This window comes from Petromyzon marinus, chromosome 7 (assembly GCF_048934315.1).
Source record: "Petromyzon marinus isolate PM22_M1 ecotype Great Lakes invasive population chromosome 7, UKy_Petmar_22M1.pri1.0, whole genome shotgun sequence".
NCBI lineage: Eukaryota > Metazoa > Chordata > Hyperoartia > Petromyzontiformes > Petromyzontidae > Petromyzon > Petromyzon marinus.
Window position 1 is genome coordinate 2,700,707 of NC_133673.1, and position 17,722 is coordinate 2,718,428.

Below are 17,722 nucleotides of genomic sequence, written 5' to 3' on the forward strand. Positions count from 1 at the left end.
AAGCGTAACGCATTGTAGTGTAGTGGGTAGCGCGCTGTGTGTGTGTCTGTGTGTTTGTCTGTGTGTGGGTCTGTGTGTGTGGAAGCGTAACGCATTGTAGTGTAGTGGTTAGCGCTACGCCACGCTACAAACCCGGCGACCCGAGTTCGATTCCCGCTCACGGCCACCACCGGTGACGATTATTTGAACCGGTCCTGGGCCTCCCCTAGGTCGACTCAGCCTTAAACGAGTAACTGGTGTGGTGTGAACATCCCCACTGGGGAGACAAAGGCGGCCGGGCGTGGTGGATCCAAGTCCCGGGCGAAGCCAGGTAGTACAGCTAGTATATCATATACTGGTAGGAATGAAGTTGTAAACTGAGTGTACCAGCCTGCAATAGATTCATGTGTCCGTCCGTCCCCTTTCAATACTTTAACGAAGTGAAATCTCGTGCTGTTGGGGTGTAAAATCAGCAATAGACAGCGCAGAGACTTGTCCTACCGGCCCACCCAGCAGGGACCTGTTAAAAGGGACATTTGTGAATGTGTCTGTTCAAAATGTTTAGCATACTTCCCGACATGCAACAAACTTGAAATTTGGCGTGTGGGTAGTTTCCAGACTGTACACAATGCAAAAGTATACAAATAGACTATCGACATTTGAGTGTTTTAAACAAAACTTTACTTTGGGCCTTCGCTCCCTCCGCAGGAGAGTATGGTGCGTAACGTTTGCGCCGTACATTAGTCACGTTTGAGATCCCCTGGCATTGAGTAAAACGCACACCATATAACGAGCAATAGCCCCCCCCGGAAGATAACGCCACAAAACTGCTATTGGAGTCAATTCAATAGGCCGTCATTTATTGTTTTATCCCACGTGAGGTAATGGCTCTTGATGTTCTGCAAAAGAGTTGTTAAGCTAATATCGTTTGGCATTCGTGAATTTACGGGAAAGGCTGAGCTCGCCTGAATTTAAGAGAAAAACAAATTAAACTTGTATTTGTGTAGGCAGTTAGTAACAATGAGCCGACTGTTTGACCTTGCTGTGCTTATAAATATGGCTCGATGTCATTTACATTCCAGAGTTGTTGGGCAGTGCCGGGTGAGTACTCAGAGGTGGAGATTAAGCCAAAGAACCACCCAGCCATAATTAATCACACTCAAAGAAAGCTAATCAAAAATACGTACAGCACTTTAATGGCAATAAGTCTTACCAATTACCAGCGCCATTCACGAAGCCAGGTGGCTTGCAGGTAAAATGCTGATTGTTCCATTGCAGTGTCCACAAAATACAGAGCATTTGTGGACATCTTTGAAGAAACCAATATGATAAATATTCTTTGGGTCTTTCAGTAAAGCCAAGTAGATAGAAAAATAATAATAAAAAATAAAATTATTAGTTTTCTATCTACGTGGCTTTAACAAAAGACCCAAAGAATATGAATTCCTGCAGTCACGAAAGCTTTAAGTCATGATATATATGTATTTTTACGAAACTCCAATATGTTACCTGCCTAACATAAAAAAAACAAGCACGGACAACATCATTCATAATCGGTTTGACATCGTCTGGGCAGTGTAGCTCCCTTCCATCTCTCCTACCTCTCCAGAATAGATGATGTGGGCCTAAAGAATAAATACGAATCGATTAATAGTTTGAACGGTACACCCCAAGTTTCTGTGTGACCGGATAAGACACCTTTTCTTGCCTGGAGCTATGCTACTCCCGGTACCAGGGCTCTTAATAATCATGATTACATTTATATAGCGCTTTTCATCAAGGATCTTAAATCGCTGTACAGGACACAGCAGAAGCAGCGGTACACTCAGCATAAAAATAATACTATAAATACATTTTAAGAATCGTTTACAAAATTAACTGAACATTTAATGAGCGGAAATGTATACATAGGTTTTAAGGCGCATTTTAAAAATGTCCACAGACTCAGAGATCGCTGATATATCATGGAAGGGCGTTGCATAGCCTTGCTGGAGTCTATTGTGAAACCATCAGGATCCACATTGGACTCCTCGACCACGTAGAGACACAGGGCAGAGGAGTAGAGTGACCAATCATGTCTGGGCAAGGTCTTGCATGTACTCAGGTGATATCACATCAACGGAATTAATCGCGCAGCCCTGGTGGGAGGCTGAATGTTCTTCGTGGGAGCATGGACATACAAAGGAGCTCGATGCCGCCTGACGTTCATGTCACTGCAGATGTATGCAAGTGAGATTAAGTGCAGGCAGTAAATTAATCCTCTTATCTGCACTCAACTGGTTAAGAAGAGGAACCTTTCTCCTTAGTTATACAGATTTAGTTTTTCACGTTATTTTTTTTTATCTCTGACCTTTATCTTATTTTGCAATCAAACATCTCGACATTTTTTTACATGTACAGTGAGGGAAAGAAGTATTTGATCCCCTGCTGATTTTGTACGTTTGCCCACTGACAAAGAAATGATCAGTCTAGAATTTTAATGGTAGGTTTATTTGAACAGAGTGACAGAATAACAACAACAATATCCAGAAAAACGCATGTCAAAAATGTTATAAATTGATTTGCATTTTAATGAGGGAAATAAGTATTTGACCCCTCTGCAAAACATGACTTAGTACTTGGTGGAAAAACCCTTGTTGGCAATCACAGAGGTCAGACGTTTCTTGTAGATGGCCACCAGGTTTGCACACATCTCAGGAGGGATTTTGTCCCACTCCTCTTTGCAGATCTTCTCCAAGTCATTAAGGTTTCGAGGCTGATGTTTGGCAACTCAAATCTTCAGCTCCCTCCACAGATTTTCTATGGGATTAAGGTCTGCAGACTGGCTAGGCCACTCCAGGACCTTAATGTGCTTCTTCTTGAGCCACTCCTTTGTTGACTTGGCCGTGTGTTTTGGGTCATTGTCATGCTGGAATACCATCCACGACCCAATTTCAATGCCCTGGCTGAGCGAAGGAGGTGCTCACCCAAGATTTGATGGTACATGGCCCCGTCCATCGTTCCTTTGATGCGGTGAAGTTGTCCTGTCCCCTTAGCAGAAAAAACACCCCCAAAGCATAATGTTTCCACCTCCATGTTTGACGGTGGGGATGTTGTTCTTGGGGTCATAGGCAGCATTCCTCCTCCTCCATACACGGCGAGTTGAGTTGATGCCAAAGAGCTCCATTTTGGTCTCATCTGACCACAACACTTTCACCCAGTTGTCCTCTGAATCATTCAGATGTTCATTGGCAAACTTCAGACGGGCATGTATGTGCTTTCTTGAGCAGAAGCACCTTGCGGGCGCTGCAGGATTTCAGTCCTTCACGGCGTAGTGTGTTACCAATTGTTTTCTTGGTGACTATGGTCCCAGCTGCCTTGAGATCATTGACAAGATCCTCCCGTGTAGTTCTGGGCTGATTCCTACTGTTCTCATGATCATTGCAACTCCACGAGGTGAGATCTTGCATGGAGGAGCCCCAGGCCGAGGGAGATTGACAGTTCTTTTGTGTTTCTTCCATTTGCGAATAATCGCACCAACTGTTGTCACCATCCACGACCCATTTTCAATGCCCTGGCCGAGGGAAGGAGGTTCTCACCCAAGATTTGATGGTACATGGCCCCGTCCATCGTCCCTTTGATGCGGTGAAGTTTTCCTGTCCCCTTAGCAGAAAAACACCCCCAAAGCATAATGTTTCCACCTCCATGTTTGACGGTGGGGATGTTGTTCTTGGGGTCATAGGCAGCAATTCTCCTCCTCCATACACGGCAAGTTGAGTTGATGCCAAAGAGCTCCATTTTGGTCTCATCTGACCACAACACTTTCACCCAGTTGTCCTCTGAATCATTCAGATGTTCATTGGCAAACTTCAGACGGGCATGTATGTGCTTTCTTGAGCAGGAGCACCTTGCGGGCGCTGCAGGATTTCAGTCCTTCACGGCGTAGTGTGTTACCAATTGTTTTCTTGGTGACTATGGTCCCAGCTGCCTTGAGATCATTGACAAGATCCTCCCGTGCAGTTCTGGGCTGATTCCTCACCGTTCTCATGATCATTGCAACTCCACGAGGTGAGATCTTGCATGGAGGAGCCCCAGGCCGAGGGAGATTGACAGTTCTTTTGTGTTTCTTCCATTTGCGAATAATCGCACCAACTGTTGTCACCTTCTCACCAAGCTGCTTGGCAATGGTCTTGTAGCCCATTCCAGCCTTGTGTAGGTCTACAATCTTGTTCCTGACATCTTTGGAGAGCTCTTTGGTTTGGCCATGGTGGAGAGTTTGGAATCTGATTGATTGATTGCTTCTGTGGACAGGTGTCTTTTATACAGGTAACAAGCTGAGATTAGGAGCACTCCCTTTAAGAGTGTGCTCCTAATCTCAGCTCGTTACCTGTATAAAAGACACCTGGGAGCCAGACATATTTCTGATTGAGAGGGGGTCAAATACTTATTTCCCTCATTACAATGCAAATCAATTTATAACATTTTGACATGCGTTTTTCTGGATTTTGTTGTTGTTATTCTGTCTCTCAATGTTCAAATAAACCTACCATTAAAATTATAGACTGATAATTTCTTTGTCAGTGGGCAAACGTACAAAATCAGCAGGGGATCAAATACTTTTTTTCCCTCACTGTATTGTGTTAATCTTGATTTAAAGCGTTGACTGCAGTCACGAAAGCTTCAAATCAAGATTGAACCGCCTCTGCGGGGAGGATTTCCACACAACTTAGACATGACTTCAACCAAGAAGATGGATACAAAATTGAGCAAACTTTGGAAGGACGTTGATCAACCAGGTAAAGTGTTAACGGTTGTGTTTGCCGACTCTCTGAGTTGCATTACACTTCCAAGTTTGCTAAGTTTGATCTTTTTTCTCTCTATCACCTTGTTCCCTCTGTAAATTTCAGCCCCACCCTCTCGCCCGTTACGGCAGCCCCTCCCCCTCGCCTCCCTCCCCCCCCTCGGATTGGCCGAGGTGCGCCCGCTCTGCGATCTTACATTTACTTGCAAATTCCATCCCTAGCCCCGCCCACTTACCCTTGGGTTGTACCCACCACAAGCCTATATAACCTTTGGTTGCAGTAGCTCTCTCGCTACATTTCCTCCTGTCTCAGCAGTCCGCCTGCTGTATTGTTTCACCTGAAGACGATTGCTTGTGTTGCGATCAAAACGTCGTGATCTATTAGCTATTTTTCTATCTACGTGACTTTACCGAAATAACCAAAGAGTATGTATTGTGTTACAAAAGCAGGATATACAATGCATTATTATCATATTAGCTCATATAACATAGCTAAACATTGTGAAATTAAACTTTCGTTTCATTTGACCTATCCAACCAAAATAACGTCTTCATCAATTGCTTAGCACAGGACTATACTTCATGAGGAAATTAATTCAAATGATTAAAATCTAAATTGAATTCAAATTGCTTTAATTTGAACTAGAGTACTCATATATGTAATCGTTGATGCATCTTTTCAGTGACCCATTTAAACATAGTATTATTGTGATTGAGTAATATCCGAAATGTTTCACAATCACATAATTTCTTCAGCCAAATCCAATAGACTTCAGCCGTTGTTCCCAACCGTTTTGGACCTGCGGCAAACCGTCAACTCTCAATTTTTCATCTCGGACCACCGTGCAGTCTGAGAAAATATTGTACCTGCAAAAGTTTGGTGGACTACCTCCCACGGGCTTGCAGAGCAGCGGCGGTCCACGGATCACAGGTTGTGAACCACTGGGCTATTGTAGCTCATCAACTGGCTTCAGTTGTTCCCGTTGTTGAATGACTTCCGGATGCCACTCCAATGCCTGCCTCGGTAACCCGCCCATACTTCACAAGCCCACCCATTGCAGCTGCTCCTCTTAATGAATATACGCTTTTTCTGTCATGTTCAATACCGAACCTCAAGGATCCTAGCATCGTTCATATGCACCTGTTCTCCAATTCCAGAAGCTTATTTTCTCCTAAGTCAAATTCTTGAAGAAATTATACGAGCCGAGTCCCCGCCCCCACACACACAATTCCAGATCTTCTCTATGAGTGGCCCTATTGATTAGTGACCCCAAAAACTGCAGAGTATTACATTTTTATAAGAAGAGCAAAGGAGCAAGTCAGGGACATAACTATAAATATGGGAAAGTCACACATTTACACGCTGCAAAATATGCACACACAGCAGTAAAGGGAGGTTATTTTTATGATTTACATCTTAAGTAATTGTGTCATTTGATTGGATGTATATGCTGCTCTCAGAACAAACATCAGCATAAAATACAGACAATGCGATTCATGAGGAAAGTACATTTTCCAGTGACAACACAATCCGTACAGAGGACATCTAAATGCCATTGTAAAAGAAAAAGAACACAAGCGGACTTTCAACATTGTAAGTAAATTCAACGTGAAAAAGTCTAAACACGACGAATATTGCCCATGGTTAATTTGGAGTCGCAACTAGTATGCATCTTGAAGTGGGTGTGTAAGATTAATTATTCCATTCCTATCATGCTTTAACACTTAGGCATAATTTAGGGAATGTATTGGTCAAATGATCCCGAATGATCGAAACAGAATGGAGAGGACTACATTCAGGAGTGGCTGTAAATATGTCATCACTATTATGAACAGTTTCACTACTTTGCCTTTTTCGCTCTCACAAAAAAAGAGAGAACATTCCCGTTGCTTATCTTATTCCACAAAATTCTCCCTTTACGATCTTATTGACCAGGCATCATGAGAAATGAGAAAGCGCCCTCCTATTGGGTTTTGAACTCGATTACAATCCAGTCAATCTCGACGAGATCCCTCGGGATCATCTTGGTATTGCAACCAGAATTGGCATTTAAGCTGTAATGAAAAACCATCAAAATTTAATGTGACATTAAAAATACATTCAACAATATAAACCGCTATATTTACAGTACAGTGATGTTTCGGCCCCCTTACATCTACGACATCACCTCCTGGGCCTGTTCTCCGTCATTTGCTACATCACTGCAAAGTAGTGAGATGTGTAACTTGTTGTTTTTATCTCTTTTTCACTGCCTCCAACATCTCCAATGACTTTCTTGACTTATTACACCTGATCACGCTTTACTGACACGTCAGAAGAATGTCTTTTCGAGGCCTAGCATGTGAGGCTGCGGGTCTAAGGCTCACCGGTTCAAGCTGTTATATCGGCCCTTGTGTTTTCAGTACGGGAAAAAAAATAGGTGCTCTTCCTGTCCCAGAGTAAATTACACCGACTCCCATTTAAACTATTACGTTAAGACCATCATTTACGCGATAGTTGTGTGCGCCAAAAAAATGGCTTCACTTGTCTTTACAATTACATAAATGCTATACTACTGTGCCACAGCGTGGCTTTTAAAAAAAAATGCCGCGCCATGAGGCTAAACCAGGCAAACACACTGTGTGGAACGTGATTTACCTGTGGAAATGCAATATCGCGCACATGTGCATGCGCATACGCATCGCACGCCACTACAGCCTACAAGGCTAATTTGGGGATTTGTCTTTGTGTGTTCATGTACATAAAGAGAGCCGAAAAGCCTCATGGTTGGTGTACTCCTGCACCAGTTTGCACATCATTGAATAATGCACATCCAACCGCTACGAATGCTTGGTAATTTCAGCAGAATAGTCAGGCTCTGATGAAGTGGATTTTCACCAATGCATTGTCGTGGCCCAATTTCCAAATTGCCCACACGCAGCATTTGCCTCTTCAGATGTGGTGGTTGTGAACATCGATACGATTACAGTAGTTTCCCCGCCGTTTCAAATAAATCAGCTTTGCGTTCCCTTAAGATGGTCCTCTAGAGGAGACACACAACCAGATTCATTCGTTGGTTGTTGCCTCATATACTGTACATGCCTTCATGTATAGCATTCTAATATTGTTAACTACTTAGAAAACGAATTTAACGGAAAGGTTTCCAAAATAAGCACATGGAGGCATAATATTCTGAAATCTGGGCGCCCACATATTCGATGCAATTGCAATACAGTATGTTGGCCATGAATCTGTTTCACTGATTTTTTTGTTGGCTTATCCCAAGGTTTGCAGACCTGATGGAGGGGTGGGTGGGGGGTGTCTGCAAGCTCAATTGAGGTATCCGGGAACAGGCATTTGAGAGACAAATGAACGTTGGAGAAGGTGGCGGGCTGCTGTTATTAGCGAACACATGGGCAGACGTGGAGACGCACGGCAACGCGGGGGAGTCAAACAGTCGGGACAGGAAGATTACTGGGGGGGGGGGGGAGGGGGGTACACGGCGGGCGAGGAGCCACTCGCCATGCAAGCCAGCGCAGAAGCCGTCACCGAAATAATCCACGCAGAGCACTTAGCAGAGGTGCTAATGACACGAGCTCACTCGGTGCAGCTCGGCATGATTTTAACGTAAAAATTGTTCAAGACAACCATTTCAATTAAATTTTGATTTAAAGCTTTCGTGACTGCAGGGATTCATATTTTTGGTTCTTTCGGTAAAGTCACGTAGAAGGGAAACAATAAAATAATACAAATATAAAAACAATAAAATTATCACGACGTTTCGACTGCAACGCAAGCAATCATCATCAGGTGTGAAAACCACAGCAAGAAAATTTGAAAAAAGTGGCGGGTTTTTTAACGTTAGCACCACGGAGAGCGATTTGGCAGTTATTCAGATGGATGAGTCCATCTATGTTCGGAAAAGAGGAGGGGGGAGACGAAAATAATGGATGTGGTCTGAAAGCCACCGTAAGCGTGAACAATCAATTAAGATCTGAAATGATTTATCAAATCCTTCCAATGATTGCTAAGCCAGAATCAATCTTCTCGGTTGAAATTGTCTCTGTGTTTGTATATGTGGATAGCCTCATGAACGAATCTTTCATGGTAGCCAGATCGCTTGCAAAGAATCTCTGTCTTGGAGAAGTCAATGTCATGTGAGCCTACTGAATTATAACAATGATCTGCCACGGCGGAGGTGTTGGTCCTACCGTGTTTTAGGTCTGCTTTGCTACGTCTGCAGCGATGTGACCCAGGCCCTTGAGAGCCACGTCTACTTGGGCAATGATATCATTAACTGGTATGTGTTTAGGTGTGACTGCAAAGTTTAGCCCTTTATGTAATTGAAGGACCCTCTTGAGCCTTTCAAAACCATCACTTTACCCTACATTGCGGGGATCACAAAAAAGATCTCCAAAATATTGAATAAACACAAGATCCAGGTCCGATTCAACACATTACATAAAATCCGTGATCTGGTTCCGTCTGTAAAAGATGTGATTCCGGACATACAGGCGTCTACAAACTAAGTTGCCTCTGTGGTAGTAGTTACATTGGAGAAACCAAACGACATGTCTCGGACCGCATTCGTGAACATAAAGCAGACCTAAAATACGGTAGGATCAACACCTCGGCCGTGGCAGATCACTGTTATAATTCAGTAGGCTCACATAACATTGACTTCTCCAAGACAGAGGTTATTTGCAAGCGATCTGGCTACCATGAGAGATTCGTTCATGAGGCTATCCACATATACAAACACAGAGACAATTTCAACCGAGAAGATGGATTCTGGCTTAACAATCATTGGAAGGATTTGATAAACCATTTTGGGTCTTAATTGATTGTTCACGCTTACGGTGGCTTTCAGACCGCATCCATTATTTTCGTCTCCCCCCTCTTTTCCGAACATAGATGGACTCGTCCATCTGAATAACTGCCAAATCGCTCTCCGTGGTGCTAACGTTAAAAAAAAAACGCAACTTTTTTCAAATTTTCTTGCTGTAGTTTTCACACCTGATGATGATTGCTTGCGTTGCAGTCGAAACGTCGTGATAATTTTATTGTTTTTATATTTGTATTATTTTATTGTTTCCCTTCTACGTGACTTTACCGAAAGAACCAAGAATATGAACCATTTAAATTGTTTAAATTGGAATGTCCTGTAAATGGGCAAGGGCGATCCAGCCTGATCTAAATTGCCGAAAATTGACGCTGTGTGCAGCCAGCTTCGAATGTGAAGCACACAATCCTTGCACAAGGCTGTCCACACTTCAATCACCTTTAAACATGTTACAAATTATTCGTTTGAAAATTAATAACATTTACTCTGCTAAAACATTCCCAATCAATCAATTTTTATTCTACGTGCAAACAAAATCGCCCTCAATATGAAATCGGCATCAGTGCTCACATTACAACAAAGGAACGAACAGCATGGGTATGCAAGATGGCCCATCCAGCAGTAGATTGACAGAGGGCGTGCATGTTCACACGCGACTCCTTTGAATGTAACATAATAACTTGAAAAAAAGTTTACGATAATTATCTTTCCAGTGCAAAAAAACTAATGCAAAAACTAACTGCACGCGTTAAAATGGCCCACGAGTACACGACATTGCTCCATTCAGAGCCGTGGATGGTGTTGGTATTGGGAGCAAGGTGCCAGCTACTCACGCCATTGCTGTGGGAACAGCACCACCCCACCCAATATTTGAGTCCTCCAACTTGCTTGCTCCGTTTCTAACGATCCGGCAGCACGAAGGAAAATTAAATGAATAAAATAAGAGGCGTTTATCCTTTCTGGTAATAAAACAGGTGTTATGATGTTCAAAAACCAAATAGATAGCCTTGTGACAAAACATTAAAACAAACATAATGCATGCATTGTCTTTGAAACTGATTGGCTTATACCAGATACAGCAGCCTTCTTTATGGCCATGTCTCACCACCACTGTCAGAGCAGAGAACAACGCCAAAAGGCGAACAGTACAAAGACAATGTACCCCTCGCTTTAAATGTGCCGGAGACATGATCCTGTTCCACGTTTAGGAGGCTCTGCGCAAGCTCCTCCCCCTGTTTACCCCCCACCCTCCCCCCACCCCTCGCCCTCCCCCCACCCCTCGCCCTCCCCCCACCCCTCGCCCTCCCCCCACCCCTCACCCTCCCCCCACCCCTCACCCTTCCCACGCCCCCCACCCCTCGCCCTCCCCCCCACCCCTCACCCTCCCCCCACCCCTCACCCTTCCCACGCCCCCCACTCCTCGCCCTCCCCCCCACTCTCCCTCCCACACCCCTCGCCCTCCCCCCGCCCCCCACCCTCCCCCCACCCCTCGCCCTCCCCCTGTTTACCCCCCCCCACGCCCTCCCCCCACCCCTCGCCCTCCCCCCGCCCCTCGCCCTTCCCACGCCCCCCACCCCTCGCCCTCCCCCCGCCCCCCAACCGTCGGCCTCCCCCCACCCCTCCCCTTTCCCTCCCCTCACCCTCTGGGGGGGTGGGGGGTGTGGGGTGTTGGCCGCCTTCCCAGGGTGCCACCCGCCCTCGCCGTGACGCTGCTGCTACAACGCTGCCGCCCCCCCTCCCTCCCTCCCGTGTTCCACCGCCTTCTCTGCAGGGGTTCGTCACGTATTTAATTCTGCGGCTTGGGCACACGCAAGAGTCCATTAGAGCTCAGCTTCGCCAAAGGGCAGGGTCTAGATTTCTCATCATGTGTTGCATGCATTGACCCACCACCCCCAACCCCCCCTATTGTATTCACTTGATATCTATCCCCTCCTCGCTAGTGTCCACAGCCCGCAGGGATCAACGTTCAGCGTTAATAACCATTTCCTCACAACCAGATGCTATCTTGCAAATACAGCAAATATTGCCTATTCGACTGGAAATGGCAATTACACCACCGTGCACAAATACTGGACAAATATAAACCCTTGACTTCTGCCGTTTCCCGATGTTGTCCATACGGCAAAAAAAAACCCTTGAGCCTCGAAATGTAATAAGTCTACGGACACCCTTTTGGCGATGAGCATTATTACCTTATCTACTCCCTTTATGATATCACTTTATACTGACGCCTGCGGTCAAGGTGAAGGAACCGCATCAACTAACCACTGCCGTCAACTTCATTTTTCGTTTTTGAAAAATATCCCCCTCGGGCCAAAAGTGTCCAGACTCAGGACACGGGATCGAGCACACGCTGCAATGCCTCGGCCAACAAGGTCCTAGAGCGAGCAAATTCGCATCACGTTGAAGGCTCAAAGTCTCCTCGCGTGGCGAAATTGAATGAACCGCGGTTTTACCGAAAAATGTCAGAGCTGGGGCAACGACGTGGTCCAAGGTCACGAACTCAACGAAGTCGCCTTGCACGACCTCCCTGGCACCTCCCCGGCGCCAGAACGAGCCCTTAATCCCAGAGCAGGGGTCGCCCTCGGCTTAGGTCATTGGCGCCGTAAAGTCCAGCGGCTGAGTGGCTCAATTCTATTAATGCACAGCTCGATGCGACACACACACACGTGCGCACAAACAGGACCTAACTACACTGCATTAAGAAAATCACAGAATATAATGAATGCCCACACACGCTGGAAGTCACCACTTGTATTGGGAAGTGCGGTGATCACCTTGGTGACAGATTTGCTCAGCACTTCTTCTTATCAGCACACCACGTCTGTACCAACAGTCGCTCGTTACTTCAACATTGGCCATAATCATAAATGACACGTCTTATACGTGGCGTTACTCTAATCTGAAGTAGGAATGAAACCTAAAAATCAAGTGTCACCTTCTATTTTCCATCGCACACTGCTCCTCCAGCTGGCTTATACAATGGTGTCGTTTTTATCTCTATACTGTATACAGATTCATGAAGAAGGCTACTTGTGTTGTGGCCGAAACGTCGTGAGAATTTAATTTTATTATGTTTTATTTTTATTATTTTATTGTTTCCCTTCTACGTGGTGACTTTACCGAAAGAACCAAGAAGATGAATCCCTGCAGTCACGAAAGCTTTAAATCGAAATGTATACAGATTGGCTAAGGAGTAGCACAATAGCCTTATTTGATAATAGGATTTTCCCCTTTTTTCTGGCACAATAACCTCATTTCTTACATTATTTAACAATGAAATAGTAATTTAAAATAATTGGTCAATCTGCTGCTGGAAGGCCTTCTAATGCCATGGTCATGTTTTTTTTCAACCACACTTCGTCACGCCGGTCAGTGGTGTTTGGTGAAGTGCGAGGCCCAAGACTAGTTCAGATATAACTTGCAAGTGCCTGTAGCCGCTGCCAGGAATCTAACTCAAATCACCAGGGCTAATAGTGTGGGCAAGCAAACTCCCATTGCCGATACGCGGCATACAAATGCCTTCATCTAGCAGTCGCTTGACAAAAGAAGCCGTTTATTGGAATAAAAAGAGAAATAATTAAAATAACGTTAAATGGCTTCTTGCCTGGGGTGGAGTTCACCTCCGTTGGTGGTCACGAGTTAATCGTGAAATGACACGTTTTTTTGGTGCCGGACAGTGACTAAACCATTGCTTTTAATGACCCTGGGAGGATGATGGTGAGTCATAATAGTGACTGGGATTTGAAGGTTCAGCCTTCCAAAATGGAGTCAAGCGCTCTGACCACTCATTGCATCTGCTTGGAATGAGCTATATCTATATATTTGCTTTCAAAATATGCATATTAATTCCATAATACCCCCAGTCAAGGGACCTCGGTACATTCAGGGGACCACCATTCCCTGTCAGATCTCCATCATGACGAGCCAATAGAGGCCACGGGGCTTCCCAAGAGTCAAAAATCACATCAGTAAACAGGGGTTCATGCGAGCCTCAACTGATTTGATAAACGTAACAATCAAGGGACCGGGAGAACAATGCTTTGCTCTGCATGCTTCAGTAGAAGCCACCATTTTTGCTGAACTTTGTCCGTGTCGGATAATTCCTAGGGAAAAGGGAATGGCTTTTAATTTAATTCACAATAGATCGCGTGCATGTAAATGTGTCGTATACACACCTCCACCCCACACAGCCAATTAACAAGGTTTGTCACATTCTTAGTTTTTTCGGTAAAGTCACGTTGAAGAGAAACAACAAAATAACAAAATATATATAAAACAATAAACCCTGGTGTCTACAAACTAAGTTGCCTCTGTGGTAGTAGTTACATTGGAGAAACCAAACGCCATATCTCGGACCGCATTCGTGAACATAAAGCAGACCTTAAACACGGTAGGACCAACACCTCGGCCGTAGCAGATCATTGTTCTAATTCAGTAGGCTCACATGCCATTGACTTTTCCAAGACGGAGGTTCTTTGTAAGCCATCTGGCTTCCATGAGAGATTCGTTCATGAGGCTATCCACATATACAAACACAGAGACAATTTCAACCGAGAAGATGGATTCTATCTTAGCAATCATTGGAAAGATTTGATAAATCATTTCAGTTCTTGATTGATTGTTCACGCTTACAGTGCCTTTCAGACAGCATACATAAAAACAAATTTCGTCTCCCCCCTCCTCTTTTCAAAAAATAGATGGACTAGTCCTGGCAAACTGCCATCGTTGCGCGTGACGCAAACGTTATTTTTATATATATAAATAAATATGCCGTTTTCAAAATAAATTTATGCAAACCGACACACCTGATGATGACCGTTTGAGTTATGGTCGAAACGTCGTGAGAATTTTTTATTGTTTTATATATATTTTGTTATTTTGTTGTTTCTCTTCAATGTGACTTTACCGAAAAAACTAAGAATATGAATTACTGCAGTCACGAAAGCTTTAAATCAAAATTTAATCGCCTCTACGGGGAGGGTTTTCACATAACTTTAAGATCTTTCAACAAACTCCGGGATAAGAAAGCTCAGCTGATCGAGTCTCTCACCTTCCTGAAGAGATGCCGCGACTCTGGGGTAATACCAATCGCATTTACACTCACCTCTGCTACTGTAACTTCTTCTAATGCGAAACGAATTCTTTTCAAAACTAGCTTAGCTCTTATCTCAGAAAAAATCAGACTTATACGCACAGAACTATATCAGTTAGACAAGACACTCTACAAATCACACTTATCATTGACGGCAATAATGTCCACATCGGATTGGGAACATGTAGACAATATGACTGCCTCTTCAGCTGCTACTATGTCGACCAAATGTAAGGAAAACCTGATTTCCAAATTTAACCTCCTCTTAAACAAAAGACCGGACCCACACACCAAAAAGTTAGACGTTAATAAAGTCGTAATTAATCGCAGTAACAGTTCTATTTCCGATGGTCTGAAATCCGTTTTAGCTAAAGGTCTAAACTTTGCAGTCACACCTAAACACATACCAGTTAATGATATAATTGCCCAAGTAGACGTTGCTCTCAGGGGCCTGGGTCACATCGCTGCAGACGTAGCAAGATCTGAAATCGCTGCAACCCTCAAAAACGCTAAGATGCCAGCTAGCAACCTCAGCAAAGATGAGCGTTTTGAATTATATAAATTAAAAAAGAGGAATGATATTGTAGTTCTCTCAGCTGACAAAGGCAATGCTACTGTTATCATGGATAAAATAGAATACAACAACAAAATTAAAGAATTACTCGACGATGGTAGTTATACAAAAATAAAAAGAGATCCCACCAACAGCCTCGTCACACAAACCAACAAAATAATTTCTGATTCAACCGCATTAATTGATCAATCTAAACAGTTTTCGTTGAAACCTTCTGCTGCCAGGCCACCAAGATTATACGGCTTACCAAAAATACATAAAGTTGATACACCTCTTCGTCCCATAGTCTCTACTATCAGCTCCCCCACCTACAAACTAGCTCGTTTTTTGTCTGAAATCCTGCGTCCTTTCACTGGAAAGACCACCTCTGCGGTACAAAATTCTACTCACCTGGTATCAACAATCAAGGGTATTTCCCTGTCCCCAGACGACCTGCTTGTCAGTTTTGATGTAGTTTCCTTATTCACCAAGGTTCCTGTACCTGACACCATTGCAATCATTGAAGACTTGGTTCATCAAGGACTAAACACTGAGGTACCCCCCCTGGTGAGACACTGTTTAACCAATACATACTTCACTTGGAATGGAACTTTCTACAAACAAACTGAGGGCACCCCAATGGGCTCCCCCCTTTCTCCAGTTATAGCTAACATTTTCATGGAGAAATTTGAGACTGACGCCATCCAGACTGCCACTCTGCGCCCAACCTTATGGAAGAGGTACGTGGATGACACTTTTGTCATCTGGCCACATGGCCGGCCTGCTCTAGACAAATTCTTCGACCACATCAATTCCATACACCCAGCCATCAGATTTACCATGGAAGTCGAAATAGATGGCAAGATACCTTTTTTGGATGTCCTAATTAAAAAGAGACCTGATGGTTCAATGAGCCACTCTGTCTACAGGAAAGCTACCCATACGGATGCTTATCTGAAACCGGATTCCCACCACCATCCATCACAGAAGAATTCTCTCATCAAGACTCTGTATCATAGAGCCCAATGCATATCCGACCAGGAACACATAAGCAGTGAACTCAAGCACGTACACCAAGCTCTTAGGGCTAATGGTTACTCCGACTATACAATCCGCAAAGCTATCACTCAAACCATGAAGAAGAACCCTCTTGAGGAGCCTTTCAAAACCATCACTTTACCCTACATTGCTGGGATCACAAAAAAGATCTCCAAAATCTTGAATAAACACAAGATCCAGGTCCGTTTCAACACATTACATAAAATCCGTGATCTGGTTCCGTCTGTAAAAGATGTGATTCCGGACATAAAATACCCTGGTGTCTACAAACTAAGTTGCCTCTGTGGTAGTAGTTACATTGGAGAAACCAAACGCCATATCTCGGACCGCATTCGTGAACATAAAGCAGACCTTAAACACGGTAGGACCAACACCTCGGCCATAGCAGATCATTGTTCTAATTCAGTAGGCTCACATGCCATTGACTTTTCCAAGACGGAGGTTCTTTGTAAGCCATCTGGCTTCCATGAGAGATTCGTTCATGAGGCTATCCACATATACAAACACAGAGACAATTTCAACCGAGAAGATGGATTCTATCTTAGCAATCATTGGAAAGATTTGATAAATCATTTCAGTTCTTGATTGATTGTTCACGCTTACAGTGCCTTTCAGACAGCATACATAAAAACAAATTTCGTCTCCCCCCTCCTCTTTTCAAAAAATAGATGGACTAGTCCTGGCAAACTGCCATCGTTGCGCGTGACGCAAACGTTATTTTTATATATATAAATAAATATGCCGTTTTCAAAATAAATTTATGCAAACCGACACACCTGATGATGACCGTTTGAGTTATGGTCGAAACGTCGTGAGAATTTTTTATTGTTTTATATATATTTTGTTATTTTGTTGTTTCTCTTCAACGTGACTTTACCGAAAAAACTAAGAATATGAATTACTGCAGTCACGAAAGCTTTAAATCAAAATTTAATCGCCTCTACGGGGAGGGTTTTCACATAACTTTAAGATCTTTCAACAAACTCCGGGATAAGAAAGCTCAGCTGATCGAGTCTCTCACCTTCCTGAAGAGATGCCGCGACTCTGGGGTAATACCAATCGCATTTACACTCACCTCTGCTACTGTAACTTCTTCTAATGCGAAACGAATTCTTTTCAAAACTAGCTTAGCTCTTATCTCAGAAAAAATCAGACTTATACGCACAGAACTAGATCAGTTAGACAAGACACTCTACAAATCACACTTATCATTGACGGCAATAATGTCCACATCGGATTGGGAACATGTAGACAATATGACTGCCTCTTCAGCTGCTACTATGTCGACCAAATGTAAGGAAAACCTGATTTCCAAATTTAACCTCCTCTTAAACAAAAGACCGGACCCACACACCAAAAAGTTAGACGTTAATAAAGTCGTAATTAATCGCAGTAACAGTTCTATTTCCGATGGTCTGAAATCCGTTTTAGCT

General features: G+C 43.8%; 1 protein-coding gene across 13 annotated transcripts in view; it reads right to left on the reverse strand.

The window, feature by feature from the left end:
- LOC116939852 (adhesion G protein-coupled receptor B1-like) overlaps positions 1-17,722 on the reverse strand; it is a 218,573-nt gene that overhangs the window by 156,150 nt on the left and 44,701 nt on the right. The window contains exon 1 of one of the 13 annotated variants that reach the window (XM_032948771.2): positions 12,039-13,494. The exons of the other annotated variants lie outside the window; for them this stretch is intronic. The gene's annotated coding sequence lies outside the window, so the exon portion shown is untranslated. Of the gene's footprint in view, positions 1-12,038; positions 13,495-17,722 lie in introns of those variants that run through there. 13 annotated transcript variants of the gene reach the window in all.